The sequence below is a fragment of the Podarcis melisellensis genome (assembly GCF_964234715.1).
Source record: "Podarcis melisellensis genome assembly, chromosome: 8".
NCBI lineage: Eukaryota > Metazoa > Chordata > Lepidosauria > Squamata > Lacertidae > Podarcis > Podarcis melisellensis.
Window position 1 is genome coordinate 1,198,385 of NC_138540.1, and position 12,453 is coordinate 1,210,837.

General features: G+C 41.3%; 1 protein-coding gene across 5 annotated transcripts in view; it reads right to left on the bottom strand.

The window, feature by feature from the left end:
- Positions 1–12,453, bottom strand: part of ZMAT4 (zinc finger matrin-type 4) — a 266,950-nt gene that overhangs the window by 195,069 nt on the left and 59,428 nt on the right. The window lies entirely within an intron of this gene.

Here is a 12,453-nt window from a genome sequence, read left to right on the forward strand (position 1 = left end):
ATGCTACTTCTGATTTCAGGATTGAGAATGTCATAGAACATGCTTTAAATTAACAGACTTTAAATCCCTCTTGCAAGTTAATGGATATGGAATTTTTGAATATGAGTGGAAGTCATTATACCAGTGGCTGCAAAAACAGAAGACAGGATCAAGATTGGAATTGCTGTATTTGGATTATAGATAAGACTATGCGCAGGACCTAGGAATAATTATTTCCGGACGATCAGAACACAGGAAGTCACTAAATTTGTTTAATTTGGAATGTATAATTGGCTTTATAAATTGTATTATGATTTGGTATGATTTGACATTGTAATGTTGTTGTTTAGTCGTTTAGTCGTGTCCGATTCTTCATGATCCCATTGTAATAATGTTACATTGTAATAATGTGGCCCATATTCATGACAAATTAATAAAAATTATATATATTTTTAAAAGAGAATGTTATAGAACCATAGCATTGTGGACTTGGAAGGGACCCTGAAGATCATCTAGTCCAACCTCCTGCAATGCAAGAATCTCAACATGTGCCCCCCCCAACCAGTTTGAAACCATACTGGCCTCTAGCAGTTTTATTGCTATATGTCAGTGATGGCAAGCCTTTCAGAGACCAAGTGCCCAAACTGCAACCCAAAACCCACTTATTTAACGCAAAGTGTCAACACGGCAATTTAACCTGTATATGTCATTTTTTCTGTGTGTTTCATTTTTAAAAAATGCTTTATTAATCATTTTTCATGTATATACAACACATAGTTATCTTCATTTCAGTCAGTCCAATAATCTATGCTCACAAAGAATATTACATATAATTTCAACTATGTGTTTTCTACCCAAACATAAGACCTCCCATTCTCTCCATGTTTCGCTTTGTAATAAACATATTACTTTAATTTGTTATTATTTGTAAAAATTCTCTTTTCTATTTTGATGTCATTTTCCTTTATATATATCATTTACAGAAATCATTCAAAGGGAACTACTGCGCTTACATTACAACTATTTTTCAAGTAGTTCTTGAAGTTATCCAATTCTAGAATGAACTCCTGTCTAGGTTTGTCTCTGATTCTTTCAGAAAGAGAGGCTAATTCTACATATTCTGTAAGTTTGAGTAACCATTCATCTCTAGTAGGAAGTTTGTCATTTTTCCAATATGACGCAATAAGCACCCTCGTGGCCGCAGTTGTGTACAGAAATTTTTTTCTTAAGCCCTTGTGAATATCTGTACCTGTAATACTCAAAAGAAATGTTTCTGGTTTTTAAGGAAAATTTACCTTTAGCATTATTTTTAGTTCTGAGTATATGTCATTCCAGAACTCTGACTTTTCGGCAGGTCCACCATATGTGAAACATGGTGCCTCCTGTTTCCCCACATCTCCAACAAACATCTGGTGTGTTTTTATACATCTGAGAGAGTTTATGTGGCGTCAGGTAAAGGTAAAGGGACCCCTGACCGTTAGGTCCAGTTGTGGCTCTGGGGTTGCGGCGCTCATCTCGCTTTACTGGCCAAAAAAGCCGGCGTACAGAGGGGCCACTAGGTGGCGCATCTGAAGATGGCTGACAATAACATCTCTCTGACCCACACGAGGTAATTTGGAGGCTATGATGGGGGTAATTAGCCTCCTTAACCCCCCCAGGATTGTGGGGGGGACAGCCCTTGCCTGCTGTGCCCTATACCACCCCCGAATTTGTGGGGGTGGGGGCACTAGGCACAAAGCCCTCCTGTGGGATTCCGGCACTCCTGGACGCCGTCCCTGATTCGCGCCGCTAGTTGCAAGAATCTTCAAAATAAACAATTTGGACGAGATAAATTGCACATGCTTCAAGGAAAAAGGGGGAGTAAAGACTGCTGACAGAAGAGATCTCTGATAACAAGACAAGAATAAAATATGAGAAGATACGTCAAGATATGGTACGACAAATGACTGAGGGGAGAGGGGGGAAACCTGCCTTCCCCTTTTTTATGTGATTTAACAAGAATCCCCTCCCCTAATGAGTCAGAAACTAAGGACTTAAGCTGTGGATTTAAGGCTGTGTGGAGATAAACTTTCAAACCAAAGCAATGTTTCAAGATGAAGCTGAAAAGCTAAGAGTTTTGGAATGACGCAGTTAAAAATGCCATCGCCATTTTGGGAGGCATTGTTGGAGCTCTTGAGTCTGGGAGGAGAAAGAGAGAAATAGAGTTGTTTACATATTGTGGATCAACTCCTCGGTGGGACTTAAGAGCGACAAATGCCAAATTTATGATGGAAAGAGTGATGCTATCTACGAAGGAGATATATGGAAACCATCTGGACTTAGTGGAGGAACGGGAAATCCACAGAGGATTATTATTTTGCTTATCGGCTTAAAGAGACTAACAGAAGAGATCGTAAAGGAAAAATAGAAATTATATGAACAAGATATGCCGTGGAAACACCAAGATAAGACTGGATAGAATTATGAACTTTGTCTGGACTGATTGGGACTGATTTGGACATTAACGCAGTAATAAGAAGATGATCTGAATCCCCCTTTGGATCTTGAAGTATGGGTTCCCCCAACAAAATTTAAAAATTTGGCTTTGTAATTTGGAATTTATGCGATGTGATTTAATTTGATGTGATTGGCCAGTTAATAAAAATTAATTTTTTTTAAAAAAAGGAAGCCGGCGTACAGCTTCCGGGTCATGTGGCCAACATAACTAAGACGCTTCTGGCGAACCAGAGCAGTGCACGGAAACACTGTTTACCTTCCCACCGGAGCGATACCTATTTATCTACTTGCACTTTGACGTGCTTTCAAACTTCTAGGTGGGCAGGGTCAGGTACCACCGGTATAACATTTTTTGCATATTTTCCTTTATGGAGTAACAGGCAGTAAACCTCTAATTTACCTTCCACAAATTCTCCCATTGGGACATCTGTATAGTGTGGCCTAGATCTTGGGCCCATTTAATCATAGCCGACTTAACCACCCCTGGGAAGTCAAGGAGGAGTCGGTAAGCCTTAGAAAGAGTTTTAATTTTGGAATTAATGACATCTGTTTGAAATCTTGTATTTTCTACCTCAAACCTTTTTTTTCTCAACCTTAAATCTTTCAAGCAATTGATAGTACAGTAGTACCTCAAGTTACAAAGCCCCAGGTTACAAATACTTCAGGTTACTAATGCCACTAATCTGGAAGAGTTGAGAACTTTGCCCCAGGATGAGAACGGAAATGGTGTGCTGGCGGTGCAGTGGCAGCTAGAGGCCCCATTAGCAAAAGCGCACCTCCTACATTACCTACAAATAAATGAAATGTTTAAGAAGGATGTAAAGGAAAAAGGATATAGAGAAAGAGACTCGGAATTTCAAACAGAAATAGTGAACAACAAACACAAGGTGATCTCAAAAATGTATAAAATTCTGTTAGACTGGCACACGATGGATGAGGGGGTGAAAGATACGATGATCCAATGGGCCAGAGACTTGGGACATAATATAGAAATAGACGAGTGGTATAAAATATGGAATGAAAACATAAAATTTACAGCTTGCGTCTCCCTAAAAGAGAACCTAATGAAGATGGTGTACAGATGGTATCTGACGCCAGTGAGACTAGCCAGAATGTACAAAATTAGTAATAAATGCTGGAGGTGTGGAGAGAAGGAGGGTACATTCATGCATATGTGGTGGGAGTGCAGTAAAATAAGGGAGTTTTGGGGGATAATATATAGCGAACTGAAGAAAATACTAAGATATAACTTCGATAAGAAACCCGAAACTTTCCTATTAGGAATAACAAGAAAAGTTATAACAAGGAAAGACTGTAAATTTTTCCAATACGCCACCACGGCGGCAAGGGTGCTGGTGGCCCAGAATTGGAAGGGAAAAGAGGTCCCGACCTTGGAAGAGTGGAGGGCAAAGCTTACGGATTATGTAGAACTAGACAAATTAACAGGCAAAATAAGATATCAAAAAGATCAGAAATTTTTGGAGGACTGGGGGAAATTTACCGATTATTTGGAAACAGTATGTGAGGAACATACAACGTTAGTGTGCCTAAAAGAAGCTTTGTAAAAGAGTGAGGAGCATTACGTGAGAACAAATAAAGATATTACTGTAAGACCTAATGGTAATGTTGAAATTAAGAAATGTGTAGATATGATAGAAATTGCGGAAGATTGTCGGGAAAGTTGAGGGAGGTCCAAATAGGGAAGAGCTACGATATGTACTTGGATGTAAAAAAAGCTTTTATCTTTCTGTGTTATCAAAAACTTAATAAAAACGAATAGAAAAAAAAAAAAAGCAAAAGCGCACCTCTAGTTAAGAACAGTTTCAGGTTAAGAACGGACCTCTAGAACGAATTAAGTTCGCAACTAGAGGTACCACTGTATTGAAACCAGTCACTCATTTGATCCCTTACTTCTTCAAATGTTTTTAATTTTAATTGGTTTCCTTCCTTCTTAAGTAATGTTCGGTAGGTGGGCCAATTCCTACTTGAATTTTTCCTCTTTATGGCTAATGCCTCAGTTGGTGAGATCCACCATGGTGTCTTCTGTTCTAGAAGGTCTCTATATTTATCCCAGGCTTTAAATAAGGATTTTCTAATGATGTGATTGGTAAAATCCTTGTGTATTTTAGCTTTTTCATAAATCAGATATGCAATGCCAATCATATCTGATATTGAATCCTTCAAGATCTAATGTCTGGGTTCACCATTACAGTGGTACCTCAGGTTTAATTAAGTACTTAATTAATTCCAGAGGTCCGTTCTTAACCTGAAACTGTTCTTAACCTGAAGCACCACTTTAACTAATGGGACCTCCCGCTGCTGCTGCGCCGCCGGAGCATGATTTCTGTTCTCATCCTGAAGCAAAGTTCTTTTTTTAAAAAAAATATTTTATTAGATTTTAACAAGAAAAAGGTTACAAAGACAACAAAAGAATGAAAGAAAAAAAGAAAAACACAAAAAAAAATACAGAAGCCAAAAAATTTAACACAAAAACAAGAAAAAAGTAAAAGTAAAATAAAAATCCCTCCTTTCAATTTCTCATCGTTCTTTTACTTTTTTTCTGACTTCCTCTCACCTCTCTCTTTGTATTCCATTTTTTTTTTAGCAAATTCATCTTATTTTCTCAAACCACTTCATTTTTTGCATTAATATCATTAATTTTAACTTGTCCTCAAATCTCTAAAATTTCTAAATTCAAACCATATTTAACCTTTCTGCGTAAGCCAATTACTTCCTTTCCAACATCCCTTAATATTTCATTAGTATTACACTAATTCCATAAATATAGGTTTATTACAAAAAGCATTTCTCATTCTAGATTTATCCAACGTCCCTTTTCCTGGTTCCGGGTAATGTCAGTCCTTATGTCATTATATCCTCATCAGTCCGGTGTTCTAATATCTGAGGCTCTCAGGTCACTTCCAGGCCCCCCTCTGCGAGTTTCCTTGTTTCTGTTTGTATTTGCATACATCCTTGTTCCCTGTTGGGTTCTTTCGAATTCTCTTCTCTTTCTCTTTGGAGAGCCAATCACCGGGGAGTTCTGTACAGTAGTATTTTTCATTTCCTTTTATCCAATTGTCCCATTCCCTGGTGTTGCACTGCCCAGTGTTTAGTTTGTAATCCAAAAAGTGATTGTTCCAAAGATGATCTTCCACTTGTCTCACAGTCCCACTAGAGATAAGAATTTTCTTAAGTCCAAAATTTAGCCAGTATCCTCCAAGTTCCATCTCCCAATGTTGCAGCTTTTGGTCATGTAGGACTTGAAGTCTCTGTGTCTTTTGAGGTGCATTCAAAACCTCTTCTATCTTTCTCTGCCCTTGCACTTGCCCTGTTAAACCAGTTTCATAAGTAGATTGTTGTGCAGTTTCTGTAACTGCATTTCCCATTGGCATCTCTTTGTTAACTGCAGCTGTTATATAGTCCATCTTTTGATTCATCAGAGACACTTTCTCATCCAGCTGTCGCAGCACAACATATATTTTGTCCAGGGCAGATAAAACTTCCTCTCTAATCATTTCTGTCAAGGTCAGGGAACAGGTCCCACGGTCTGATTTTCACAGTTACTATATTCTCTTTTTAGATTAAAGCAGACACACTGGCAGGCTTCCTCTAGGGGGTGTAGTTACTTTTTAACATCCATTTTCAAAATGTATCCAACAAGGAAAGAAAAAGTTACTTTCGATTTTCAGATATTTTGTTTCCTTCAATATAAAGCAAACAGGCAGAAAGCGGCGTTGGAATTATTTTTTTTTCCTTTTCCAATTCTGTCAATTTTTCTATATTCAAATTGTAAACATCACCGACAGTTTCTTTCCTGTCATTCCGTCCCCAGGTTAGGGACAATGGAGACTTATGTTCTTAACTCACTCTCTGCAGGATTAGAAAGTCAAATTTCCCCCCCTTTCCTCCTGCTGTCTAGGGGGATTTGGTAGTTAAAAGTGCAGGAAATTTCAAGCTGTCATTTTTTCCGGCTTTCAGCTTGTAAAATCTTTGCTTTGATCTTTATACAAAGAACGGGAGGCGGACTTCCTGTTTGTGCCTTCCCGTCTCGGGTCAAATTCAAAGGTATATTTTTAATCCAAAAGTTTCAATTGTCCTACTCACGGGTTGTTGTTTAGAATCTGAATTGTCACAGGAAAAAGGACAGCGCTCTCCGACATCAGCTGTGCAGCTTCGCTCCGCAGAAGTAGCGATTGACTCTCAGCCCTGCGCCAACCCCCGTCTCACTCCAGACCCTTTTGTGGGGTTCCTTTGCCAAATGGGGGGGGTGCAAACGGTGCCCGCCGAGTCCCACAGTCACAGGCTTCTTCCGCCTGCGGTTTTCGAAGGGGTCCCCGCTTCGCTGCAGCGGTAGGACCCAATTTCTGTGGAGCTATCTCCCTCTGAATCAGAGGGAATCCGCCATTATCGGAGGCGCCGCCTCCGGAAGTCCTGAAGCAAAGTTCTTAACCTGAAGCACTATTTCTGGGTTAGCAGAGTCTGTAACCTGAAGCGTATGTAATCTGAAGCATATGTAACCCGAGGCACCACTGTATACACCATTCCCTTAACCAGACTGCCTCATAGTACAGTCTTATATCTGGCAGTGAGAAGCCTCCTCTGTCCTTAGTGTCAATGAGCCTCTTCCCCTGCCAGATAAATTTTGAGGTGTATCGTTGCCATTCCCTGAAGCGGTCTGTCCCACCCAGTATCAGGATTGATTGGAAAAGGAATTATAATTTGGGGAGCACATTCATTTTTATTATAGAGATCCTTCTTAAAATGGATAATTTCAATTTGCTACAGGTATCCAAGTTTCTTCTAATTTCAGCCCAAGCTGGGACATAATTATCCTGGTATAAGTTGATATTCTTTGAGGATATCCAAATGCGCAGATATTTAGCTTTTTGGCAGATCTTTAATCCTGATGTTTTTTCTAAGTCTGCTCTTTCTTCATTTGTTATATTTTTGACTAATATTTTAGTTTTTGTCTTACTCAATTTAAAGTCTGCCACCTCGTCAAAATTTTCCATCATCTGGTTTTCTGTCATCACCAGCACGTCATCAGCGAATGCCTTCACTTTATACACCCTTTCTCCTAGTGTTATTCCTTTAATCATATTATCTTATCATATCATCTTATTTAATACAGTGGTACCTCGTTTTGAGTCCGCCCCGTTTAGCATCCATTTCATGGAATGTCTGCGGCAAACCTGGAAGTACTGGAATGGGTTACTTCCGGGTTTGCCACTCGCACAATCGCACAAGCACAAAATCACACTTCAAGCATGCGCAGAAGCACAAAACCGCTCCACACGTGTGCTCAGAGCGGCACTTTGTCGAGAGTCCCTTTCGTTGGGTTAGGGTCCCTTTCGTTGAGCATCCGAGGCTCCGGAACAGATCCTGGACTCAAAACAAGGTACCAATGTACTTCCAAGATCAAAATAAATATTAAAGGAGACAGCGGGGAGCCTTGGGGTGTTCCCTTGCTTTTTGGTCATTCTTCTTCTTTTCTGTGTGTTTCATGCTTCTTTTTTATGACTGCTGTTGTAATAAATAATCCTTCTTAAAAGTTATTGCATTACATTCTTCATTAAATTATTTTCCCATTGATATATAATTTTATGGTATAACTCAGTGCTTTTTTTCTAAAATAAATGTTTAGAGGTACTCTCATTTTGACTCAAGAAAATCACCACGGGGGGTGGGGTGGAATAAATACAGTTCAAATCGTGGGAAATAAATACAGTGGTACCTCAGTTTTCAAACAGCTTAGTTCTTGAACTACTTGGAACCTGAATGCTTCAAACCTGGAAATGAGTGTTCCAGTTTTGGAACTTTTTTCGGAAGTCGAACATGCTCTCTTCTGGGTATAACTTCCATTTTGAATGCCACACTTCCATTTTCCTAGTGAGAAAAGGCACCTGCCACCCTCCAACGCTGGGTTCTGCCGTTGCAGCCAAAACATCAACCACCCCCTCCTCCAGCTCTGGCAGCTCCGGCACTGAGTGAGGGAAGGCTGGGCCAGGGCAGAAAGCGAGCATGCAAGAGATGTTGCCACTGCCACCCCCCGCCTGCTCCTACTTGCAGGCGAGTAGGAGTGGGATTGGGCTGCTCCGCTAGGCAGTGTTGCTGCTTACATGGTAACAGGAGCTGGATCAGGGCTGCTCAACTAGGGAGGTGCAGGATCCCTCACACTTTCCATTGAGGGGTTCGCGGCTGCACTCCCCTCAAGGGAGAAGTTTAAAGCAGCCCCCACCTCCGCATCAGATCCCCTGCAACCCCGTGAAGGCAACCAGGCTAAATAGTTGCTGGAGTTGGGGAAGGTGGAGGCAGCCCAGAAGCTGCATCTGAGAGCCCCTGCACCACCTGAAAGCAGCCAGGCGCTCCTTAGATGAGCTGCCCGATCCTGCTCCTACTTGCTTGCAAGCAGGAGTGGAGGCGGGGATCTCTCAGCACAAAGTGCACTCCACTTCTGAGAGATCCCCGCCTCCACTACTGCTTGCACTTGAGCCCTACTCTCCCCCTCACCCCCAGCACAGAAGTAGCTGCCCTGCTGGGGCGATGCGTGCCATATGTTCACCACCACTGCTATATGTTTTGTCACCCAAATTCCACCAAAGAAATCCTTTTTCATTGTACTTTTCAGAACAAAGGCATAAATTGGACATTACAAAAACCATTTCCAGAGGGGCTGCTGTGTGAGCCTCTTGCAGAAAAGACAACAAAAAGCTTTGTAGCACATTAAAGGCTACCCAATGTATTATGGCATAAGTTTTCCTATACTACAGTCCACTGCATCAGATGTATGCAGTGCTTTTTTCCTGGAGGGACGCAGGGGTACCTTAAACATTGTGTGAATCTTTGTACTTTTGTCCATTTACTGTATTTATTTTTCCCAATTTGAACTATAAAATTGTGATTTTTCTTTAGTCAAAATGAGAGTACCCCTAAACATTTTTTTAGAAAAAAGCATTGTGTAGATGGATACTGATTATGTCTTTTGACATGGTGCTATTCTACTTTTGTGTGTGAATATATGTATATACACTCTTAGCTAGTAAGTGGAAATAATTAAAAAAACCAATAAGCAAACTAGCAGCCTTGACTTTCGCTTTTCGTAGGAAACACGAGACAGAGATAACAGAAATGCTGCTAACTCCATGCTGGAGCTACAAACATTAATGCAAAGTTGTTTACTGCAGATGTAAATGAAAATTTGATACTGGCTCAGTCACAAAGCAATTTGCAGAGACAATTGTTTGGCACACTGTTCACAACAGGGCTGTGACTGAAGAGCCCAGGCGTCTTTCTTAAGAAATGCTCAACCAGAAGTGACAATACTGTAGTTTTGAATCCCTCGCCCAAACATGTTCTCTCCAGCTAGAGAAAAGTGCTGTGGTGGTTCTGTATTTCAGGATTTTCTGTCAAAGGAAACAATGAACATGTACCACTCACTTGAGCTTACCAGAGCCTTCAAAATATTTGTGTCCTCCTGCAGTTTTCAGTAAAGATTCCCTCTCATTCATGGATGACCTGCTTCAAGGAAAGCTGGCATCGCTGTTCCTTCCTCCCTTGTTATCTGGGTGACTGGAGATCACCCACTGAGAGCAAGGGGGAGCCCAGGGGGAGTAGCAAATTGCTCCTTAAAGAGTGAGACTCCCTTCTAAGCAGATTCGAAGATGAGGTTAGAAGCTAGAAACCAAGGGGTGGGTGGAATGGGGGTGCTGGGCTCATTCAATCCTTCTAATGAGATACACAAGTGTTTAATGAATTCACAAGTGTTGTTGACTCAGAAATGAGTAGGCATCCTTTTATCAGCCAAAGAGGTGGTGGAACTTTTGCAGCCCAAGGGCCACATTCCCTTTACAAAGTACAGCTTCCAGAATTATTTGGGGCAAGACACAAGATTATAAGGTGATGTAATAATATTTTCAATGCAAGGTGTGAATGTGGCCTATATGATGAGGCTGCAAGGTCACATGGATCAGACTTGCCCCATCACTGATGCACAGAGTGGCCACAAACAGACCATCCATGCTTTTGCCACTGTGTGCCAGGATATGCCCTCACTTAAGCTAGGGTTGCATCTCGTTCATTTGGAAGAGATCCATGTGTGTACAAGACTCCCTTTACATGCTGTGTAGGCATTAGGGGATTGTGGCAGCCCTGTGCAATGGGATTGGGACTAGAACATATGCCCCTGCAGCCCCACTCATGCATTTTTCTATTCTTTTTTTGGGAGGGGTGACATCTGAACCTGCTATTAAGGCTACCTAAGGTTGAGTGTGAGTAAAGAAAAGGCATTCCCAGCTTACATTCTAAGGCTGAAATTCTATACAGAAGAAGGTCACGAGATGGTTCATAGCTTGGTTGTAGACCATCTGCTTTGCATTCAGAAGATACCAGGTTCAATCCCAGCATTTCCAGATAGGGCTGGAACTGTAACCCTGGTAAGTCAGTGTGGACAGCACTAAGCTGGATGGACCAATGGTCTAACTCAGTATGAAGGTAGCTTTTTATTGATAAATCAAGATGCAAATCCGAGTAAGGACCTGAGAAGCGAACTGAAGACTCCTACATGTCTCACACTTCTTACCTTATGACATGACCCCTAAATCTAGCATGGAGCCAGAGTCAGAGATGGGAAGTCAGGTCTGGGTCAGGGCTCAGAGCTGACTTCTGAAGTTAGGAAGACCCTTGTGTCTGAGACTGTTGAACAAAAGTTCCAGAAGAACCTCCCAGGCCACCAAGGGAGCTCTGCAGGGCAGAGCCTGGACCCTTCTCAGGCACCTTCCCCATAGCTTGAAGAACAGGTGCCTCCCACTGCAAATCACAAGTCCAGCAGTGCAGGCGGGGCATCTGGAGGGAGGCTGCAGGAGAGAGGAGGAGTGATTGTCTTCAGGGCAGAGAGTTGGTCCTTTAAGGCTCTGAGGTTCTCTACAAGGAGGTGGAGTCTGGAGGAGATAGTCTGGAGATAGAGGCTTGGAAAGCCTTAGTCTATTTCTAGTGTTCCTGGGAGTAAGTTGCTACTTCCATGGCCTTGGAACCTATGATCAACTTTGCCTGACCTCTTTCTCCATGGGATTGGGAAATGCACAGCATCGTGACAGCCAAAGGTGAAGGTCTAAGGCAGCTTCCTTTATCTTGATTTTAATTCAATTTTCAGCTGTATTTCAGTCGATTGCTGGATTTTATGTCTTAATGTATTATATATTTTTTGATGTTTGCCGCCCTGAGCCCGGTTCTGGCCAGGGAGGGTGGGATATAAATAAAATTTATTTTTATTTTTATTATTTCTAAACTTGTTGCTCCATAGGAGAAGATGTGTGTTGAATTCTGCTGCAAGTTACTGTGCTAGATGAGGCCCATGTTGAATATTCTCTTTGTCTTTTTGAGGCCAGAAACAGTGTTGGGAGGGAGAGAAATCTTTTCCCTAACATCTTTTTGGTGAAACAATATTCACCCCCCCCCCAAAAAAAAATATCAATTGTCCACTTTCCAGCTATTTTCTGGTGTTTCAATGCCACCACCCCACCTTCTAGCTATGGCTCATTTCCTGTGCCTATATTATTTATTTGTTTATATACTCTATTTATAGACCATCCTAATGGCTCCCAAGGTAGTTTACAAAAGAGCCAAATTAAAATAATTCACCAATACAGCAATCTGAGTCTACGTATAAACAAATCTAGAAACAAAATGGGCATGGAGTCTACCTCTTGCAACAATGAGCGGAGCACAAAGCCACATGGGCAATTCCAACTAGCCTGGCATCATCATGTCACGACTGGTATACTGTCGCCCTGCTAGGTAGTCAGTCAGATCTGGCCAGGTGATTCTGCTGCATATACATCATATATTTGAAGTACATTTTAAAAACATGATTTTCCCCAAAGAATCCTGGGAACTGTAGTTTAGCCATCACAGAGCTACAATTCCCAGCACCCTCAACAAACTACAGTTCCCAGGATTCTTTGTGCTTTAAATGTATGGTGT